This window comes from Trachinotus anak, unplaced genomic scaffold (genome assembly GCF_046630095.1).
Source record: "Trachinotus anak isolate AG129_WGS33_773 ecotype Australia unplaced genomic scaffold, CSIRO_AGI_Tana_v1 ptg000021l, whole genome shotgun sequence".
NCBI classification, from domain to species: Eukaryota; Metazoa; Chordata; class Actinopteri; order Carangiformes; family Carangidae; genus Trachinotus; species Trachinotus anak.
The window spans coordinates 3,561,631-3,580,711 of record NW_027273872.1 but is presented as its reverse complement, the minus strand read 5'-3'; the positions used below and the strand labels follow the sequence as shown (position 1 = coordinate 3,580,711).

The following is a 19,081-nucleotide window of genomic DNA, read 5'->3' as shown; positions in this document are numbered from 1 at the left end:
CCCCCATCCTCAAAATAACTTCTATTTATCCTAATGAGTTGATGTGAAAACTTTGAAATTATGTGCAAAGGTGTCATTCCAAACAAATGATGATTGATTAAATTTGCAGTACTGTATATAGATATGGTTATAATGTACTGACCACTGATAACCGAGAAATCTGAAGAGTGCCAATCTCCACTTTTCCAACTTCTGTCTCCAGATATTGACACTCGGAAAAAAAAGCACAAAGTAATCTCAGTCATCTTCCACTTTATATATACCCTCTATCTTTTTCCCTTTTTCCTTCACAAAAGATGGATTTGAGTTGTTCAAGTGATAGCTTGAGCGATGGCCATCTTGGGAAATGAAATATTTGCTGAAACTCTGTGCCCTTGAAAGTTAATTCACAAGAACACGGGAGGGATGGTGGAAACTGAAGGAGAACAGTAATGGGTTTTCAATCTTACTTTGTCAACTTTTCTCTTGTTTCCTTCACTTTGCTGTAACCACTAATTTGACATTTAGAATACTTCATCAGTTTTTTGAAAGCAGTGACTAAAAATAACAAATATGTTGTAATAGTATTTTGTAATCGTTTATCATATTTATATATCTACATCATGAAACAACAGAATATTCTGCAGTATTTTAAATAAATTGCTGAAACTTCAGGCACCGAGGTGGCTGATATTTACTAGAATGACTGAGGCTCCTACTTTATTTGTAATGAACTGAACAGTAAAAACTGGATAAGGTCACTTATCACTGATGCGATATGCATCTCCTTGTTACATAAACATCACATGCATTTAGCTACAGAGCTGATACAAGTATTCAAATACTTGATCTGACTGAAAAATAATCAAGCAGCTAATTTGATAATGGATTAATCTCTTCAGTCATCTTTCACACAAAATACCAAATATTCTTTCCTACATTCCCATCCCGCTCAGGTGTGAGGACTTGCTGGTTTTATGGTCCTTTGGAGAGTTGCTTGGACACAATGACAATGACATCCTCTTGGGCTGTATACCAAATGACTAACTGACGTGTTCTGGTGATATGTCAGTTGTCTGGACTGTCTCCTCACGTCCACTTATGACTCAGAATCATACAATGAGCTTGTTGTAGTGGACATTCACCTTTATATTTTGGAAGTGCTGTGGTCTCTTGTCCCAAAACTGAACATTATGAACTCACGCTGGCCTTCTTATGTATTCTTATGCAGTGGGTATTTTGAATGACTAGCTACAGAATTAAAACCATGTGGGAGAATGGGCACAGCAGGAGGTGTGTAAGGAAAAATCAAGTTAAACAGCGTATTTTGATGTCAAGGATGATGGAGATTTGTACTCGGTACGTTTGCTCCGACTAGGTCAAAGCGTAAGATGTAGTCACATCTTTCCTGTGTATGTGGCTTTACCAAGCAATACACAAATGATCCTTTTCAAAGCCCACTAAGCATCTGTGGATATGTCAGCTGTTTGATCTTTGATACAACCCCTCAAGCAGGAAAAAAAGGCAGCAATTTTCATGGTAGACACATTTTTTGACACAGATGAGTGTCAGAGTGTGCAGAGTGGGGCTCTGGAGGCAGCCACTGACTGCTTTTTCAAGGGAAGGCAAAGAGCATTGGTCAGTGACACCATGCTGTGTGGCCCCAATTTAGGCTAATACCAACCAAACTGTGTGGAAGACCGTCAACAAGCAGACATTCAACAGCATAGGCAGGTAAAAAGTGACATCCTCTCCACCCTGAGGACTCCGGCTTGTACCTGGAACGGAAACTAACTGCTGTCACCGAGTCCATTTTTCTCCTTAACTGACTATTTCACAGAGAGCACCAGGCTATGATGCTTCATTCAATCAGCTGAGAAAGAAAAAAATCACTGTATGCATCTTGCCCTCCTTCCAGGCCTGTGTGACACCAGGATCAAGAAGTGCACTTAAATACACTCTCTTCTCTGACCCCCCTCACACCAGCCAGCATATTTTCAAAGCTCTCTCTGCTGGAATATGTTGTACCAAAACTACCAAGAACAAGTACAGCCTTTTTTTTTTTTTTTTTTTTTTTTTTTTAAGAGCCATCTCCCCAACACACAAAGACTGAGACATCTCTGATTCACTAGTGTTAATCTGCACACACGTCTCTGCAGTAGGATTAGAAAAGTACAGCTGTGCAGAGTAATGTACGTGGACTTGTAGTAGTGAACGTAGTATTAAGGTTATACACACCCACACTACCTAGTGTAATTGCAGTATGTGTTGAAAACTAGTGAAATCTCAGGAAACCTAACCTCCATTATGTATTAACTGTGTGTACATGTACTTGGCATTAAACAGGTTTGAGGTAAATTGAGTGCTTTAAGGCCTTCAGTAAAGACAACAGAGTTAATGTGGAACTTGAGTGGAAGTCAGCCATTTACTTAAACCAAATAAAAGCAAGGAAATACACACAAACCTGCCAGGAAAAAAAAAAAAAAACATTGTTCCAAGTACGCCACCGCTGATTTTTTTATCAGACTTCATTGGCACTGTTGACGAGAACAAGCACAACCTGACAAGACATCGCAAGCCAATCTACATTTCTCAGTAGCAGAGCACAGAGAATGTCTCCTTCAAAAGGTACAAGTGCTTGTTTTGAGTGTTTTATAATACTACACAGATGAATATATCAACCATTTATCAACTAAAAACTCTCTGTTTGTATTAAAAAGGTATGAAGGCAAAACAAAACAAAATTACCTTCACCGTATTGGACCTCAATGTTTCACTTCAGACCCATTTTCCCCCTTCTAGACAGCCAATTGCAGACTGCAGACATGAGTAATTGGCCAAAAGTGTCAGTGCTACATCTAAACCACCTCTTTGTTTACACTTCTCTCTTCTCTTTACAGCTCCTGCAGATGCAACACTGTTGTGGTGTGGTAGGCAGTAATTGCAAAAGGTGAGAGGGCCAAGGCTCTCTGTGAGGCACCTCGGTGGCTCAGGGGTGACTGCAGTCCCTGCAGTTTGAAGTGCTGTCTGCTTGAAAGGGAAGTTGACCTAGACAAGACAGGAGCCTCTCTTTGCCTTGTGGGAAGCAACGGGGGTGGCAAAGGGCACCTCTGTCTGCCCACATCGCATTACTTAGACCTAATGGCAAATTGTCACTATGGAACATACCTCAGCCATAAAGAGATGTTCCAGGGACAGTGGGGGGGGAAGCCACTTCTCCAAGGTTGGACAGTCTTTGCCAAAGGGGAGTTTTGAGGTGGTTCCAGTGGTAGCACAGCTTATGGTCTCCAGGCAAAACAAGATCGGCTTTTTACCCAGTAAATAAGGGTGTGAAGAAAACGCCTGGAGTGTTGTACTGTATGTTCCTATAGGTGGAGTCGGGTATACGACCTCTAAACATGCTTATTTGGTTAAATGTATGGACATTCAGCATTTTTTTCACAACAGTTGATTTAAGAAGTCAGCATAATTAGCATAATCAGCATCTTCATACTGTGTTATATATTTATTTATTGTTTTTTTTTTTCACCACTCCACAGGCCCAAGCCTCATTTGATGCTTCAAAGATTATATTCATGACAAAACTGTATTGGTCATTTTATTTTTTTTCATGCTTTGATCAAAATTTGATACACATATAGCCAGAGCAGGGATCTAAATGACAGTGCAGCTTCACTTACTGTAACCTCTTTGTAGCCATTTTAAAGTGTCTCCTTTGGAAATCATTCAGATAGTACATTTCATACTGCAGTTGTTTAGTACTGTTTATTTTTGCATTCTTTCTCAGATTTCATACCAGTTGTTAGTGGATGCCATCACTCATCATTCAAGCGACATTATGCTTCTCATACTGCCGGCAATTTTCAGTCCACAATTTGCTTCCCATAAATATCACTGTTACTTTGTGGTTTAACTGAAATGCAGCATTGGACCGGGGAACAGGTACATTAGATCTCAGATGTAACTGACTTCTGCTGGGTGGGGGTCGTCTGGAGAAAATTAATGTAAAATATAATCTCAACTTCTGTTCAAGACTATTTCAAAGTATAAATTAAAACACGATGGCGAGCGGTGAGCATGTGGTGAGGATTTTTTGCAGACATGTGACACAATTAGAAAAAAGGCAGATCTGAGACCTCCTGATCACTCTGTGCCAAATTTCTCATCTCCTTCCACTGTACAGTTTGGTAAAACAAATTCAGTTCTTCAGGAGGGTAATTTACACTCCGTCTTGATAATAACAAGGTGATATAAGCACATTCTCAGCATCTCTGAGTCCCAATTCTACTGCAGTGTAATTCTCACCAAGTCAATCACCCACAAATTTACAGTTGCCGGAACTCCCACACGCCATTTCCTTTTCGACCAGATGAACCGTGCTCTAAATGAATAGCAGCACTCCATTACAAAGTCATTCCCATTCTGCTGTTTTGTTTGTAATTGAGGGCCGTTATACGTACATTATGTTTGAGATAAACCTGATTCAGCTGCAGTACAGCCCCTGCAAATGTGCGTTTGTTTGTGGTATAACTACTGTGACAAAAAAAAAGCAAGGCAACCGTTTACTTTAGCGTATTTCTAAGAAAGGCCTAAGTTAGTGTACTGCTTTTAGATTTTAAAAAAAAACAGCATTTTTGATACTTTGATATTAGGCAAGGCAAGGCAAGGCATCTTTATTTATATAGCGCATTTCATACCAAGGCAACTCAATGTGCTTTACATAAAGACAAAAAAAAGAACAGCATAAAAACAAAAGAAAACTGCAGAAGAAACAGTATTAGTCAGCATCAGTTATTTTTCAACGCCATTCGCTGGTTTCCTCATTGTCTTGAGCAAACTGTGACCATCTAAGCTCGGCTCAGACAATCACTGTGTTGTGCTGCGTCATGTGTACAAATGTGCACAACGACCATGACTACAATCCAGTCTGCTGCCGACAGGTTGCTCTCAGTCAGATAAAACAGCTGCTCTGGACTCTGCTTTAATTAAAGCAAATGTCTAAATCAACTCATCAGAGTGTGAGAAAACAAGAGGAGTTAGCATCAGTCTGATCAGAGCTTCTCGAGGGACAGGCATCTTGGATAAGTCATCGTCAAACTACAAAAATGACAGCAGACATATCAATGCGTTAATGTGCATAGATAATTCGTGTTTAAATCCATCAGGCCATAACACCAACTTTCTACAGTGCAGTGAACTAAACCAAAAGGGACAATAAAGACTTGTGTTTTTTGCAGAGAAGTTACAGACTCCTGTCAGGACTGGAAACTTACACTTGGTCAAACTGAAAAAGAATAGCTGCAGGTTCTCCTCAGATGTATTATAAGATGACCTCAAACGACTGACTTCATTTCTTTAAATTGTTAGAGTTATCACTTTCATTCCATTCGTCCTTGTCCCCTCTGTGCTCTTTCTCATACAAATGTGACATCGTTTCAGCACTCCTACTTCACTTTGTGCTGACTTAAGTCTGTTCAGTGTCAAAATGTTCTTATAACCCTCTCAAATATCAAAAAAAGTACAACACTGACTGTTGAAGTACCTGCAGCACGTGTCAGTCAGCACCAGTCCCTCCACTGGTCAGAAGAACTGGCAAAAAAAAATTAAATAACAAGCTGCTGATAAAGTTAAAGATACCATGAACCTCAGTGCTACATGTTTGTGGTTTAACATGCATCTAGCAGATTCAAAACAGCATTGGCTGCATTTAAAGCTGAATGACAGTGTTATATTAATTAGCAATAATCAGTTAATGGTCAACTTGAAAATATTTCCTAGTTCCAGCCTCTCAAATGTGAGGATTTGCTGCTTTTCTTTACCTTACGTGATAACACACTGACTGACTATCTGTGGACTTTGAACTGTCAGCTAAACAAAGCAAGCTATTTATTGGAATCATGCAAAGGTTCAGGGAAATGGTGAATATCTGTTTACAGAACTTCAATATTCACTGTGTATAGAGTTACTGTCTATTTTATCTTGAGAGTAGTAAATAAAAAGTGATAGAGTAGGCTACTGTTGTATACAGCACATATTTTGTTTAATGTACATATTAATAGTATCTTCAGCCATAGGTTTACTGTATAGTATGTATAGTTTAAGAAAATACTGCAGTTTAATCCAGAGACTTACTGTGAGTACTACAGTTGTACTGCATCTTTGCCAATACAAACCGCCACATTCTCCTGCCGATGTGCAGCCATCAAACTACAGTCACACCAGTGAACGTCAAAAGACACTCGCATCATAAGTTGCAGAGTCACAGTTAGACATGATATCTGAATGACTGCTGCAGCCCACCACCACTTCAGCACCCAGCAACACTGCTCCACTCAAAGCAACAAAGGTAACAGACTGTCAAAGAGCAATCACACCAACCACTGAGCACAACAAGAGGCTCTAAACTGCAGCTCATGAAAACAATGTCACATAGAGATGAATCCATAACAGACCTGATGTTCATTAAGCATCACAAGCAACGCAACCAAGCCAAACACAAGCAGGCATGATAAACATCCAGCACAATAGACAAATACCTAAGCACCAGACTGTGGTATCCCACTGCACAGAGCAAACTGAACAAGGACTTACCTTTAGAAGAATGTCCTCCTTGACCTTGTGTGTGCAAAGTGATCCATGCAATCCCCAAATTTCCTCGCTCCCTACAGGCTGGACACAGTCAGTCAGCTCTGGGCAAATGACAGTACTGTAGAGTCAAAGCCAAACCAGGGGATGGCGATTAAAGAAACAATTCTCTTGGTGCAGTTTGTTGGGGAGGCAGCAGTGCAACAGGTCAGCTTTAGTCTTCCTCAGTGGTCTGTGTCCTGCAGGTTTGTCAGCTCTGTGAGGCTGCACAGGCTAATGATACCCTACATTGGCATGCTGCTGCTGGGTCTGAATAAAAATTGTAATCCTTTTTCTGATTTCCAAATTGATGAGTTGTCCCATCACCACTTTCAATGTAGCCCCCCCCCCCCCCAAAACTCCCGCTATCTCCTGTGTTCATGGTGCTGCTGGCCATATTTTTTGCTCTGACTGCTGGCCTGGCGAGCTCCCTCTCATCTTTGCTTTATCTGCCCCAGAAGAGCTGTCATTTACAAGCCTTGCCAAGCAAACACCAGCTCCGCCGCCGATGACAGCCCTTATGCTGGCGGTGTGTCTGCTTCCACACCACCGCTGTCTTCCTGCTGATGAGTGTCCGCGGCTGCGGCTTGTCAGGCCAGCTGGGGACCTGCACCTGTCGCTTCCTCTTTGTCCCGCGGTGCTTTCACTCACACAAACCGGAAATTTGACATTAGACCTCAAGAAATAATGAGGACTGGACCACTTAGCACTTTTTGGATGATAATGACGGCTAACTGAAGACAGGTGAACTTCTTAAACAGAATTGACATCATCGTCGCGCCTCTGTGTGAACTCATAAAACAAACGCTCCCATTAGCCCGCAGCTGATTTTAATTAGTCAGCACAGCACCTGGACAGCGCCTGCGCACCCAGCAGGCCGCAGGGCTTCTTCTTCGCTCCCTTCGCCGCACAGTGACCGGAAGCCACACAGCAGCAACTGTGTGTTCATGTTGTCGGCTTTAGTGGCCTCTTTATTCTGCACACCGCTACACTGTAGCCTATTGCAATTCTGTACAATAGTGCTGATATAAATTCAACCTTTGTGTTGACATTAGCATGTTTGTTTTTGTTTTGTTTTGTTTTTATGGTTTATTGATCATGTTCAGCATACAGGCAGTCAGGTGCATTGCACAGATACATATATTTCAATGTCTCATATGTGGCTTAAATAAATAAATAATATCAGTGGAAAGAAAGATTAAATTATGCTATCATTGCAAAATGATCAAAAATGATACAAAAATAAAACAAATGAATACAAAAGGAAGAAATTGTCCACCATAGGTCAGTGGAATCATTTCTATCAAGAAGCTATTTAAGTTCAGGAAAGTAATTTACAAATTACAATCAAAACAATGAATATAAAAACAATATTAAATTCAAATGTGGTTATAATATCCTTGGGTATAATTGTTACAGTGTGTCTAGATCTAATGAAGAAGAAATAAAAGTAATTCATGTCAGTCTAAAACTTAAATGCCAAAGGGCTAATACAAAACAAATGCATTCATGTCTCTGGCTCTGTTTTACAACATATGTGTTTATCATCAATGTCAGCAAATTATTGTCAGAAATGTGTCAATACAATTGATCTATATGTTTTCAGCACTGAGTTCATAGATAAAAAGGAGTGTTGTACTGGACTACAGTGTATTAAGAGGTTTCTATTTTATTTTTTTCCTTTCCATTTATACATATGGGAGCTGAATATTAGAAACGCAGCCCAGTAAAACATTACCACTTGTTATCACCCTTAGGCTAGAACATGTAAATGAATTAACACCTCTTTTTTGACAGTGGCAGAAACATTTAAGACATTATCATAAAAGTAGACTTTATTGCATAACAATTGTATTTCATTGTACTAAACCACAAGCTACTGAGTGTTTCTATATAGTCAATATTCTTAATTTTAAGGGTTATCTACCACTAAAATGGATCATAGGATTTCAGTACCTCATCATTTTGATAAATACTATGCAACAATCATTTTGTTTGCAATCAGTAAACACGGCTCTCATGAGGCTTTGACAGCATCCCACTGGATACGGCTCATGGGATATGTTTACAGTTGACCCAAGGTTTACGGTTGGTTTACAGAAGGTTTACAATCTGAGTCACATTGGCTGAAATTACTTGTGTTGCCTGGGTACTGCTTATGGTTATTACACTGAATTCCTTAGCTCCTTACAAACCTAGAGGCAGGCGTAATCACCCAGGAGTGGGTTACACTACTATACACTGGTGTACCGTGGAAACTACCATTTTACACCTGTTTCTGCTCAGTTTTATTGGTGCATGCCATATTTTGCAAACAAGGAATCGTGTTTGGATTTTGGTTTGATGGACTGTTTTCGGACACATATTATAAATAATATTATAAATATTATAAAGGGGCTGAGCTGGATAGATCTCCTTTGAAAATAGGACTGTGATGGTTCTTACCTTAGGAATAGGTCTGCCTCATGGGAAAAGATTTTTCAGAGGTTTTCAAAGAGATACAAGATAAAGCTATCATTAGCATCTCCTTGGTGTGAGCTGTGACCAAGGATACTGTGCCTCTGAAAACAACACTTCCTGTGACATTCCACTGTTTGATTCTCTGCAGTAACCTTGGCAATTGCCTCAATCATAGGGAATTAATTCCAGTCATGCCACTCCCTCCCCCTCCTCTGAGTTGCATCGGGCCCATGCATCGTACTACTGGCCTTGTTTCACCCTGAATACCAGCCAAGCTCAACGATTTTCAGGTCCCCAGACCACTATTGCTATCTGTCTGCCTCCATTCTCAAAATGGGCCAGCCTTTTGTCTGCACACACTTTTTAGCCCCCAGATTGTAACAGATTCAGTCCTTTTTCATTTCCATACTCACAAATGATGCCAAAGTGCAAAGGTTTTCTTTGCTGAACAACGTTCAGCCTTTGTATGTTGGCGTTGAGCATTGCAAGTGTAAGACTGTACATTTCTGCCTTAAACACTACTAGATATTTCATACAACAGATAGAAATGCATTAAAGAAAATTGCAACAATAAGACAACCTTCATGCACAGTCTTCATAGAGAACTCAGTTTTTTTGTAAGCAGCATGAACTGCAGCAGAGACATATTGCTGCACAAACATTTGCAATGCAATTTGATTTTTAAACCCAGACACTGAAACATGTCGCTGTCATTATAGCAATTGTTCCTGTCCAAAATATTATATTTGTTATGTGTGAAATTTAGGCCTGCATCAGTTCAAGAGCAATATGGAAATGTTCTGACAATTTAAAGAAATGTCTTGCAATGAGGTCACATGAGAACTGAGTACTGATTTTACAGCAGCTGTGCATCAGTATTTCTGGGTAGATGTACATTCAATCAGACCATGAGGCCCTTTTCTAAGGAGTGTAAGGCAGTGATAATTGCTCTCAGTCTCAATTCAGAGTTCAGTATGCAAACAGCAGTTACTTACTCCCATTGTGCTGAGCACAGCCAACCACAAAGCCTGCCTTTTCAAAGGACCATGTAGTTGCACCATCCAGAATAAGGGCTGCTGTGATGCCAGGCAGGTAGCCTTATTTCCACTGTCTTAGCTTTGTAATGCACAATTAATGAGCCATCTTACTTGGGTTAGACGAAGCCTTTTAAATACTGAGGTACTTTCAAGAGAACCCTTATTTGGAGTCTTTTGTCACACTAGACTGACCACCTACAGGATGAAACTTCATAGGTTTTCTGTTTTGAGGCCCCTGAATAATGGCATCTTTATTAGAAGCCATGATCCAAACTCTTAGAATACTCTGTTGGGAAGGTTTTGATGAATCGTAATTGACACTTGATGGCTGTCACCTAACAGCAAGAGGATCATGAATTCAAACTCAAATTGACCAGCTAGAACCTTTCTTTGTTTTGAGTTTGCATGTTCTCTCCATGTCACTGTGGGTTTCCAGCAGCTAAAAGCTACAGAATACAGGTCGAGTAAACTGAAGACTACAAAACTGTCCTTAGGAAAAGACTGTAATTTTGGTTACATAAACTTTGTTTTAAGTCACTGTTACATTTTTGCCTAAACATAACCATAAAAAGTTTAATAATGCTGCACTTCAAGTGGATACTTCATTGTAAGATGGGATATTTTGCCGGAAAACAAATGTCTGTGATGAGTTTTATGATATATCAACATATTTGCAACTTGCCAAATATGTTAATTAACAACATATCCTCATTATGTTAATAGAAAGCACAATCTGGTCGAATCCGGTGGCACTTTAGTCGTATATAAGCCCTGATATGTTGGTGACCTCTCCAGGTGTTGGCAGGCTGCAGCTCTAATGACCCTGAACAGGAGCAGTTCAGCAACGTGGATGGATGGAAAATTGAAAAGTGAATCAAATTATGCAAGTTTTCAACATGTAGGCTCTAGATATGGTTTAAAGGGATATTTTGTTTATAGGTGTTAGCGCATGAATTTGTCCTTTTATGCTTGATTGTTTTGTGGCTATTTTATCTGTGAAAACATGCATAATCTATATCTTTTATGGATTTTTGTCAGGGGGAAATGATGTGTGTATGCTCATGTAAAGGAATGGTGACTCTGAGGAGGTGGGGGTTGGGTCTATGGTGGGAGGTTGTCTTGGACCAAAGGCATCTGTCTGGGAGTGGCTGTAATTGGCTGCAGTGTGGCATTGTCTAATTAATATGGAGCCCAGGGGAAGGAGACAGCCAAGCCAACTTCTTCCCTCTGTGTTTGGTTGTTTGACTGTGTCACCATTGATGCTAAACGCAGTGCTCCCAGGGTACCCCATGCCTGTTGCCTGCTTCGTTAAAACCAAGAAAATGAATATTAATGTTATAAAGACTGGAAACTGCAGTAGCATAAGGGGGTCATCAGTCTAAAGGCTGTTACCGCGACTTCTGGGTGTACTTAATAGGGTCTATTCGGAAGGGCCCGATCCTGCAGGAAGGCATGCTCTATCAACATGCAAAGTGCTGTTGACACCTTATTTCCTTGTCTGCAGGGGATCATGACACATAGTGCCCCTAATAAAATGCAAGGGACACATATGGAAAAAATCTCCAACTATATATGGAAATATGATTTGAAAATATATGACTTGCTAGGTACAGTTCCATGTCCTAATTCTGGGTGACAACATACACACTAGAAGAAATGTTGAGAGTGTAAGTATATATTTATGGAACCCACTGGTGCAGAGTGAAGTAAATTGACAAAACTGTGTGTGCATGGGCCACTGGGGTAGCTCCACTCCTCCTTTGATCTTGGGAAGGCAGTAAAGAGCCTGTAACCAGCACAGTAACATTCATGACAGCTACTGCTGCTTGTTTTCAATTTACTTGACACCAGTAACTCCAGCAGTGAGGTGTCAATTCATCCATAGATATGAGTAAACAGCCACAGAGAGCAGAACTGTGTACTCTTTCTCCAGCTAAGGAAGTTCCTAGAAGGACCCATATTAGATCAGAAATCTGGGAATTTCTCAAAGCACTTTTGATTTATTAACACGTTTTAGAGAAGAAGCACAGATCATAGAATAACTGCTGAAAAAAACCCTCACATTTGACACTTAAAGGAGTAGTTTGACATTTTGGGGATTACACTTATTCACCCTCTTGAGTTAGAAGAGATACCACTCTTGTATCACTCTGGCCATTAAATATGAAGCTACAGCCGGGAGACAGCTACTTTTGCTCTGTCCAAAGGTAACCAAATCAGCCGATCAAGTAATTTAGCATTTTTACACTGCACAGACACATGAGATACAACCTGCTAATTAGTGGGCTTCAGAGGTGCTACGTGGCAGATTTTTAAAAATCTCTGGACAGAGTCAGGCTGGCAGTTTCCCCTGTTTCCAGTCAAGTTAACTGCCTCCTGGCTTTTGCCTCAGATTTACAAACAGACATAAAAAAAAAGGTATCAACCCTCTCATCAAGCTCCATCTAGTCCATTTGTTCGTTTCCTTTCCATGTTCATGCCGTTAACCATTTCTGCTTCACGCTGTCCAGGCTAACTCCCTGTGCCCACAAATTCAGACTCAGTGAGATTCAGGGTCTACATTTTTAAGGGAGTAACTGTGAAATGCAAAAACTCAGTCTTTCTCAGAAGATGAATTACTTCAGAGGAGGAGTGAACATCCTCTTTAATCATTCAAAGATGTCTCAAAACTACTTGACAATTTACACTTGGTCATAGAATGATAAACTGAAATACTGAATATGGACAGAATCTGAGTCGTCGTATTCTCATGTGGATCATTCTGACAGTGGAAGTATAGGAAATGTTGAATATAGTATTGTTACATAATCAACTATAAACACCTCATTAAGGTTGAGTGAAGAGACTGCCCCAAACTACTAATGTGTCAGCCCCTCCACCAGACTGCTAGCTGTTCGCAATGAGCTGATGAATTATTAATTATAGAATACACAGAATTCTCACCAGGGAGCTATTCTGTATCCTCACAGCAGACGACCGCAGAGGGACATTCAAGGTCAAATAAAATGGGTTTCTTTGCCAGCTATTTAAGGATAAAGACACTGGAAAATACCTATAATTGGTTTAAAAAAAAAAGCTGCAATGTGCAAGGCTCCCCACTAGCCCCGCAGTCATATCAGCTCTTTTTCCAGTTGAATTTTAGCAGCATTAATAAAACTTCAATTAACCATCAGGGGTCCATCTTCCGGCTCACCTTCTTAATCTAGTTTGATGGAAACAGTTACAGAATCAGCAGAGCCAATTTATACGGCTCCCACCTTCGTAGTGAGTGAGCGTATCAGACACTTGTAGTTATAACGGTGACACCCTCTCGCTGTCAGACAAATCGTGCAAGGCTGCATCATGTAGTGTCACACTTTCTTAACCCTGTTTCTCTTCAGCTTCCTCAATGATTTGTAGCTCTGTAAACACTGTCACAATGCAGACCTGATGTCACACTGGTTAATAGGATCTGACCCCTGATGGTTAAATTATTTTGGTACTTTGAAGAGAGAAACCCAACAAACTTCCCTAATTGATACACCCACACCACTGTGAAAGGCTGTGCAGATCCCCAGCATTGCAGAGACCTACTGGGCCCACTGCCATTCTTCTCCCAGCATATTGGTGATTTTTAATGAGCGACCACTGTCTCTCCAACATTGTCTGCAGTACAGCTATACACAGCTGGACCTCAGTGTCTGAAAGACCTTCTATTATGTTTCCTCAGTAAATGAGATGAACTGCAGTAGTAATAGATTTTCTCTCTGTGCCAGATCAGTTCTCAGTTATAAGTTTCCTTATAGTTCATTTTACTAATCACTGACAGCTCTGCATGAATGTTTTGTATGATCAGCCTAAATAAATTACATTTGTGAAAAGAGTATGTTACCAGCTCCTTTATGGCTGATTTAAATGGATTCATCAAGATTAATTTTAGATTCTTTGAATTCTAACACTTCATGAAAACCATGAAGACATTCTGTGTTCAATATGACCACCAATCAGCACCACCAATAAGCACATGCAAGATTCTGGGGAGCTAAACACCGGAGGTCCCGTTGTCCAAGTTGGCACCTGTCTATGAGCCTAAATGTACAGAATAAAATAATTATCTGAACAACAACATATCAATTTTGTTTGCCTTACAAATCACACTGTAATTCTACTCCATTTTTTTTTTCCTTCCGCAGAACTTATGAAGGACTTCAAAGAGCAATGACCAGAGAGAAAAAGTGAGCAGAATGCCATTTGTGAGCTCCATGGTGTGTAGGTAATAACATAACAGCATAATTGCTACAATTTCTTGAAAATGATCTTCAAGTCTTTAAAGGGACAATTGCTCACAAATCCATCACACCTCAGCCAAAATACAGTGTACACACTGTTGTTTGGCTGCTGTGACGGCCAAACAATAGCTTTCATCTGGTGTCTGGGGAACTGAGAGACAGGTGAACGATACTTTTGGTGAAGACAACACTTGTGCACAGTCAAAATTAAACAATAAAGCTAAATCTTAAGACATGTTGCTTAAGATATGTGGTCAGTGAGAAAACTACTTACTAATCACTTTACTTACTTATGGACACTGCACCTGTGTACACTCACACTTTACAACCACTTCAGAAATTTTCTAAAGTCTTATCTGTTGTTTGTTGAGTTTTATCTGATTTAGTCTTTCAGGTCTGAAACGTAAAGTATAACAGTTTTGACCTGGGCCCTTTTTCCTGCTTATCTACCGCCATAATCAGTTTTGACCCAAATCTTATCAGCTCCTCCACGGAAGAGCGACTTGTGTCTTGCTTGCCAGTTCATGCGGCTCCCCAGTACACTCCTGTGAGGGCGAGTTTCTGTCTTACATGTCTATGCTTACTCTTCAGCAGCCATCTGCTACTGTCTGTTTACGCATGTCACTGTGTAAATTAGAACTAAATAAATTGCAAATTGTCACCTCGTGGATAAAATGAAAACATCTCATTAGAGTTAGAATATCAGATTGTGTGAGTCTGATGGACATCACAGAACTTCAGCAAACCTCAGGGTATTACAATGTGCAAGAGCTCGCCTGCAAGCCATTCATCTGAGTGCAATGAGCAGCTGCAGTGCTGTTGATATGCTGTATGGATAAAGCTAAATCAGTTTATGATCATGAGAAAACAATAATAAAACATTTTTGAATGATACATGGTTTATATATTATTAAAAGCTGTGTATGTGCTAATACTTTATTTGATAATAACTACTAGTAATATACTTTACATTATATTACACAGTGCTAAAGGCTGCTGATTAAGGCAGCCTGAGATTATCCCTAAAAGATGCTGTTAATTCACTGTTATCATGGGTAATAGTCTCTGAACGGAGATGCCTCCTGTCAATACATGCACAGAGAAGTGAAGGGGGCATCGCAGCTCTCACTTTGTCAGGCAAGGTAAGGGTGATTTAACGCTAACCCAATATGCTTAATCATGTAAAACACGGACATGGCTGTGATTTGTTGGCTGCCAGTCTTCCCCACATCCAGGGTGAGCCAGTAGATTGATCAGGCCAGTTGATTGTTCCAGCTCCACTTTCACTTTAAAGCCATTAATCCAGGCCTGTCTTTGTGCTTTTGCTTTGTTGTTACTTGACAAAAAAAAAAAAACTCCCAATCTGTTTCATTTGCTGGCAGTTCCAAAACACTATATATTTCTGTCATTTTCACTGAATGCCGGATTTGAAATATTCTCCTTCTGGCAGCATCAAATTGAACCCACACATGCTTGGTCTGTCCCTGTAAACATTTTAATGAGGTGTATACATTATCATTATGAATCCTCTGTTCAGCAAGTATGGTCCTTCTTATATAAAAAAAAAAGGCAGAGAAAAATGCAAAAAACTAATAAAGTTAGCTAAATTCAAGTAATCAAGAACATAATATAAGCAACGCACATTCGACTGAGCTTGAATTGGGCCAACATGCAAACAGAACAAAAGGTATATGGGCTTTTATCTATTAGTCTGCAAGTACAGAACTCTATGTATTTTCCTACATTTTCTATCTCCTCAAATAGAAAAAAAATCCCATTAAACCAAAGAGGTCAAGATGTTGAATAATCCTACATGAATCTAGTTTTTCATTCTGGGTTCAAGTGTGAATATGTATGAGTTATGCACTCAAACTCTATTGTTGTAAAGTAGTGTGAAGAGCCAGGTTCAAGAGCCAGGTACATTATAAACATATTTAGAGTTATAGTATATTCCCGTGGTTGAATTTCTTTTCTCTCCTATATCCATCTACATGTATGCAGAGAATATAAAGTACTACAAAATTCCATTTAACTTAGATGCAGTTTTTAAGAGGGAAAAACACCCACTGTAGCCATGGATGTTTCAGAGGCTGCATGAATGTTTCTATACATGAGGAAAACATTTTCTATACTTATCAGCAAGGTGATCAGCTGCGGTGGTGGACTGAAAGAAATGTACTGGTTGCCGTTACTGATCTCTGATAAAGCTGGTCTGTATACTGATTTCTGACTTTGACTACAAAGAAAGTATTTATGGATGTTTAATCCAGGCTTTGAGAAGGTTAAGCTTTTCTGGTGTGTGAGTCGAACAAATATCAAACAAATGAAATGTCAAAGTTGGTATCCCTGAACAAATGAAATGTCAGGGACAATACCTTGGCCATGGCCCTCCCTCACCTGGCTCATCATCTGCAGGCAGTCATATTTGTAGTCATATATAAGAGGGGAAGCCAAACAGGTTTCTTTTACTGAGCTGACCTATTAGCACCTTATTATTTGAACTGCTGAATGGAAAGTGCCTGGGGTCCCTTCAACCCACTGCAGAAAGTTGAGGTCACAAAGTAAAATTCTCTGATACTTTTCTCCGTCCTCTGGCTCCTGATTCTGCTTTCTCTTGTTACCTCTGCCTGGCACAGAGCCCCGATTCCTCCCAGTGTGGACATTCTCCCATGCACCAACTCTGACTATCAAAACAACAGTCATTAGGCAAATTTGCTTTGGTGCAGGATTACGTTAATTATCGTGGAATTATCACTTCATTAAAGCAGGCAGAGATAAATTATCTCTGATGAAATGAATGTAAAATGAGGAAATAATGATCAGGCCAAAAAAAAAAAAAAAAAAAAATTAAGAGACTACTCGTCAAAACAAATCAAGTCATTGTGTTCCACACACTTGGTCCCAAAGAGGCACTGCAGCACACTGCAACTTGACAGAGGAAGTAGGTTTTCGCAGAGCAGAGTGAGGACCACCCACCCTTTTACTCAATACAGTCCAATTTTCCTCCTGAAGCCTCAACAGAGTCTCTACTCTGCCTTGTAAATTGCAAGTATCATTAATCATACCAAATACCACATTTAATGAATGCCAGCATCAGCCCAGTAATGCTCTTTGTTTCTAAGCAAAGGCTGTAGACTGCAGCAGGACCACAGCAAGGTTTTTATTACTGTAATGATGATTTTTTTTATTTCCACTCAATAGTATTTTGATGGTCACCAGCTCTGCCCTGTTGACCCCACTGCAGCCGTGGTAAAATGATGAGTATTCAGATGATGCTGCGCAAACAGGTTGATATTTTGTATTTGATTGAAATCCGAGAGGCCTTGGCTGTAATTGTTGCTTATTTGTCAGGGCAGAGGTAAAAAGAAATGTGGCAAATTTGCACTTACAGATATTTAAAAGCCTGTGTGCCCAGTGCTGACATTGAATTAATCATTGAGTCACCCTTGTTTTCTGCATTGCAAGAGAGGACTGTGAAACATACAGTTAAAGCTTTAGAACTGCGATTTTAATAGTCTATTTCTTGCTTGATTTGATGAAAGTATTGGCATCTTAGAAGTTGTTTTGTCACACCATTAGCTCCTTCCCTGCTCGTTTTAAGGTGCTCGAGGAGTGAAAGAAAGCCTGAAGATCTTCTTTTCATAGTCTTTGTTTTTTCATCCCAACAATGATGTAATTGACTGCAGCACAAGGACACTGGTCTCTGCTTGATTTATAATCATTAAAATAATCATATTTCTATGGCAACATTACACAGTGGCAGTTGTCCTATCTTTCCATTGCTTAGCAATATCCACTTATGTGCAGTATGTAAGAAATAATGTGTTCCTATTAAGGTTCATCCACCGGTTGGGAGAGAATGCTGTGGGAAAATATTGCCTCAAATTACACTTGACCTTTTATCTCCTGTATACTTTATTCATGTGCTCATTCATTGTAGTTAAAGCAACAGTGTTTTCCCCTTCGTGATGCAGCAGGTTTGATGATCTATTTGTTGCTTATTCTTGAGGCCTAAGACTGTAATCTGTGATGTCATGTTGACTGACAGATAGTTGCGCTACGCACTGAAAAGCTTTTGTCTGAATGGAGTGCAACATTTTGGTGATATGAGGGGCAAGAACAATTCTTGTCTCTTGTTGCCTCAATTACTGTCTCCAAAACCTTTAGTAGTATCTCCCTATCATGCAAAAGGCACCAGATCTGTCTCTGACAAGAGATATAGAACATTTTCTGAGTACACAGTACAATCAGTAACTATGTTAGCTGCCTAATTATTAATAAAAAAAACAACATGGAAGCCAAACAATTGACAGTAATTGTCATACTATTTGTTTAACCTAAGGGTCTGTGACCAATGAATAATCACTGACAGTAAACACTTTTGGTCTATCCTCATTGCTGTTACCAATAACCTTCCTTTTTCCATTGCAATAGCCTAATATATACTCTGCTGATCTAGGGACTTGATGAACTGCACCACTGAAGCTGTAATACAGACAATCCCTTACGGACCTTCTCGTAATGGTGGCACACTGTTCCATAAAAATGCTAGTTTGCTTTGGAAATTGAGGTGCAGGTTCATTAGAAGCTCTCCTGTTGAATTTGAGAATAAGCTCCCATGTGAGTCAGGGAGAGATGCCAGAAGACTCACCGGAGGGAGGGGGGTTCTAATATTCGTAGTTTGTCATTGTACCTCCACGGTAGGTTTTTTTT

The 19,081-nt window shown here is 39.9% G+C and overlaps 1 long non-coding RNA gene across 1 annotated transcript in view; it reads right to left on the bottom strand.

The window, feature by feature from the left end:
- LOC139605612 (uncharacterized) overlaps window positions 1-7,788 on the bottom strand; it is a 271,063-nt gene extending 263,275 nt beyond the window's left edge. The window contains exon 1 of the long non-coding RNA XR_011684442.1: window positions 6,571-7,788. This is a non-coding gene — a long non-coding RNA (uncharacterized lncRNA). The remainder of the gene's footprint in view (window positions 1-6,570) is intronic.
- Between the last annotated feature and the right edge of the window lie 11,293 nt (window positions 7,789-19,081).